This window comes from Heterocephalus glaber, unplaced genomic scaffold, assembly GCF_053883595.1.
Source record: "Heterocephalus glaber isolate CG9 unplaced genomic scaffold, H.glaber_assembly_v1.0 deba00001673, whole genome shotgun sequence".
NCBI classification, from domain to species: domain Eukaryota; kingdom Metazoa; phylum Chordata; class Mammalia; order Rodentia; family Bathyergidae; genus Heterocephalus; species Heterocephalus glaber.
Window position 1 is genome coordinate 5,753,586 of NW_028258410.1, and position 4,041 is coordinate 5,757,626.

The 4,041-nt window shown below is 43.4% G+C and overlaps 1 pseudogene; it reads right to left on the bottom strand.

The window, feature by feature from the left end:
* Positions 1-719: 719 nt before the first annotated feature.
* On the bottom strand, positions 720-1,676 carry LOC101725743 (olfactory receptor 2T11-like; annotated as a pseudogene).
* Between the last annotated feature and the right edge of the window lie 2,365 nt (positions 1,677-4,041).

Genomic DNA, 4,041 nt, shown 5'->3' on the forward strand with positions numbered 1-4,041 from the left:
AAACTGCATCCCTATTCTCTTGTGGAGTCACACAAGCCTGGGGAACTTGAAATTTCTGGCTTGAGTACATAGCATTTTGCTCTCAGACCTTCATAGAAGGGTATGGCAGTAGTCTCTTATGTTAAATGTTCAAGTCTATGCTCCTTGAGCATTTGTGCAGTGCTTGATATTCATTCATAGTTGCTTCCATTCAATTCATGCACTACTTGTTGTGGCTGAGTATTCAGCAGCTGCTATACCCAGCTCAGAAGATTCCAAAATGATCAGAACGTGTACAGTTCATTGGTAATAATTTCTAATGAAAAACATGATTAAATTGTGTGATTTCTTTTTTCTCTTTTACTATGTTCATATGAAATAACCACAGAATATTTGGCACCCAAAATTTGGTACCTGATTAGTTTTTTGTTTTGTTCAACCAAGAGTAAATTTTGACGGAGAACTGGGTCATGGTGGAAGGGTTGCTGTGAACTCTGCTATTTTTGTGTTTCCCTTTGAAACAAGAACCAAGAGCTGATGAATACTTCCATTTAGTTCTAAATTGTTTTTGATAATTTGATTTGCCTACAGTCTCTATGCAATGAGTGAAACATTCTTCCACCTTTAAGAGCAAGAATCCAAATGAAATGAACACTGTGATAGCTACCCAAATGGTCTCAAGAGGATCAGAGCTCCAGGAGGAGGCTCTTGGGAAGGCCCATTCTCATGTCATTGAATCTTTAGCTGGTGTGTGTTCCTACTTTCTGAGCTGAAGAGCAATGTATGAATATCCCCCTAGATGCCCCCATGATGTCCTTGTTTTGGAGGCTGTAGAGGAGTGAATTAATCATGGGAGTGACAATGATATAGAAAGCAGATACCACCTTGTTCTGCTAGGGTGTGTGGAATGACTAGGGCAACACATAAAGTAGAAGCCCTATAGAAAATTCTGACCACAGTCAGTTGGGATGAACAAGTGGTGAAGGCCTTCTTGGGTCCCTCTGTGGAGTGCATACAGTGGATGATTAACAAGATGGGAGAGAGTGGGAGTTGGAGATGATGGAGATGGGGATGAGCAGCATGAGCACACAGCAGATGCACATCAGTGTCTTGTACAAAGACATGTCTGGGCAGGCCAGTTTGAGCATCACAGAGATCTCACAGAAGAAGTGTTTGATGCTGCAGGACCCACAGTAGGGGATGTTCATGGTGATGGGTGTGAGCAGAAAGCCATCCAGACAGCCCCGAAACCAGGCCCCAGCAGCCAGAGGAAGGAAAACCTTGTGGTTCACCAGAACTGGGTAACTAAGAGGGTTTCCAACAGCCACATAGTAGTCATAGGGCATAAGCCCAAGCAGGAAGAACTCTGAACTTATCATAGTCAAGTAGAGGAAGATCTGGATGCCACAGGCCACAGAGGAGATGGTATTCTCTGTGGAAACCATGTCCACCAGGAGCTTTGTGACTACGGTGCAAATGAAAACCATGTCCGTGATGGAGAGATGGCTGAGCAGGAAGTAAATGGGGCTGTGGAGTTGAGGGTCTACCTGAATCAGGAATACCATGACCAAGTTTGCTGTTATGGCCACCACAAAGCCAGTGAAGATGACTGTGAATACAATCCCAGTAGCCTCAGTGTTCACTAGAAGCCCCAGCAGTGGAAAGTCAGAGGAGGAAGTTGTGTTTCTCACTGACATTGCTGCCTATGCAGCTTAAGGGAGCAGGGACACAGGAATACCAGGAAGGAAAGTGAGACCAGGTGCATTCAACAAGGGGATGATCTTGTAATGGAGGACAATGCACAGAGTGCTGTTTGGGATGAAATTTTCCAGGGTAGAACAATAGAGCAAAATGAAAGGAAATATGCCATACAGTGGTAAGGGCAGCTGTGTCCCCTGATGGAGATCAGCCCTTATTATATCTGTGTTATTTCCTGTAGGCAGAGTTTATATAGTTTATGGTGACTGCATGATACAAGCAGTGCACGCAATACCCACAACAGAGTTTTGACCACCTGTGTTCATTTACCATTTTTCACATTCATGAGAGGTCTAAATGAATTCTGGATAGAGAAAAATATGATTGCTTCACTAATTAAATGGCTGAACATGAGTAAAAGAAATAACTTAGGGAGTGAAGGGTTAAGATTTTCACAGGTGCTCATGCACTATACCTTCCCTGTCTTTCCATTTTTGTTTCTTGTTGTTGTATCTAAAGTGATTTCTCCTCTGTTCTGCCCACAGAGCTTTGTTATCCTCCTGCCTGATAGTTTATCTCATAGTTTCTTTACTCTCTAGGTGTTCTGCAGACAGCTTCTAGAATTAGACAATTAAAAAGCATTAGACTATGTCAGACTGATTCTCTTATTGCTCCCCAATACTACTATGGATTTGAGGAACAGATGAAGGTGGTTAAAAATGTTACCATCTTGGATCCATGTCACCAAGAGACAACAAGAGCAAGGAGTTAACCATTAACCATGCAGATGTCTGCTGATGTTCACCTGCACCAAGGCCAGGACTAGGCTTAGGACTAGAGAGCTATGGAGCAGGTATAGGAGCAAGATAGCAACTGGCTGCACGTAGAAAAGGGATTTTTATCTCTTGCTCTTACCAGATGGATTAAAGATTTATTTTAAAAAAGAAAAGGAAAACAAACATACCTGTGATAAAATGTTCTGCTCCTCCTGCAGTGCCAGGCCTTTGTGACTTGGTGTCAAATATCTGTGTATGTCAGAATCAGAGTCCAATCCTGGGGGAAGCCTGGGCCCATGCTGAGACTTCAGTGTTTCTCTGGTCATAGGACAGGGGCCTTCACCCCAGGAACTAGGATTACCTGAGGTAGTAAGTGAAAATGCAGGATGCTGAGTCATCTTGCCTTTCAGATAAACATTTAAAATTTATTTTAACATAAATTTGTGAGACACTTACACTAACAAAAATCACCATTTATCTGAGATTGGAATCTGGATGGTTGTTTTTTTACCATGCCAAAGTCATACTGAGCTTCACAGAATTCAAGAATTGTAATGACAGTGCAAAATTTACTAACAGAATCAGTAAAACACAATCAATATTGGATATGGAAATGAGATTCCAGCATTAGCATTAAACAGTCTCACTCCAAACTCCACTGGTTGCAGTGGAGGGCTTCAGGCTGCCTCCTCCTCTGGCTGCCCCAGAACCCTGTGCTCAGCACTGAGGGCCTTGTGGTGAGACCCTGCCACACACAAACTCATTCAAGTTCTCTTCCACCTCCCCCAGAGAAGTGGAAATAAATATTATCTAAGGTACATTTTTGTGCATGTCTGTGAATATAAAAGACATTCTATTTTAGACTTAAAAACTTAATTAAGTGATCCATACTAAGAGTGAGAGAATGAATACATTTCATAGTTTATTAAGAGAATCAAAACATTTTATCCAAAAGGAATAAAAATCTTCACATGAAGCATGCACAGTTCTCAACACATTCGCACCTAGCAGCCTGGTCTGGTCCATCATTGCATCCTCCTCGTCTTCCCAGAGCTGTCCCTGACCTCTCTCCCTTGCCTTCTGTCCCTCTAGTCTCCTCTCAGGATGGAAGTCACACTGATGCTGGAGCCTGCACTGCACCATGCTGCTTTCTACCTCAGGGCCCATCAGCCTCTGGACCCTTTGCATCCTCCAGTCTGTTTGTTCAGTGACTCCTACAGAAGTGATCTCCTGGCTCTGTGCCCACTCAGGTGCCCCAGCCCAGGGCCTTGATCCCCACAGCTCACCTACCCAGGGTCCCCAAGTCTGTGCAAGGTCATGACCTCATGTTCCTCAGGGCTTTGTGCAAAGTCACCTGCTAACAGGGGCCTACTCTCACCCTACTTGATGGCCTCACACTTCTCCCCATCTCCTAACCCCACCTGACACCCTGTGTGCTTACTTAGCTTAGCATTTGTCTGTTAATTATCACATAGTGAATACTGCTGCCCATTTTATGAAATGGGTACCCCGCCATCTAAAGGAGTGACTGACACATGGTAAATAAATAAAGGAAGGATCTTAAAACATGCACAGTGAATACAAAAGA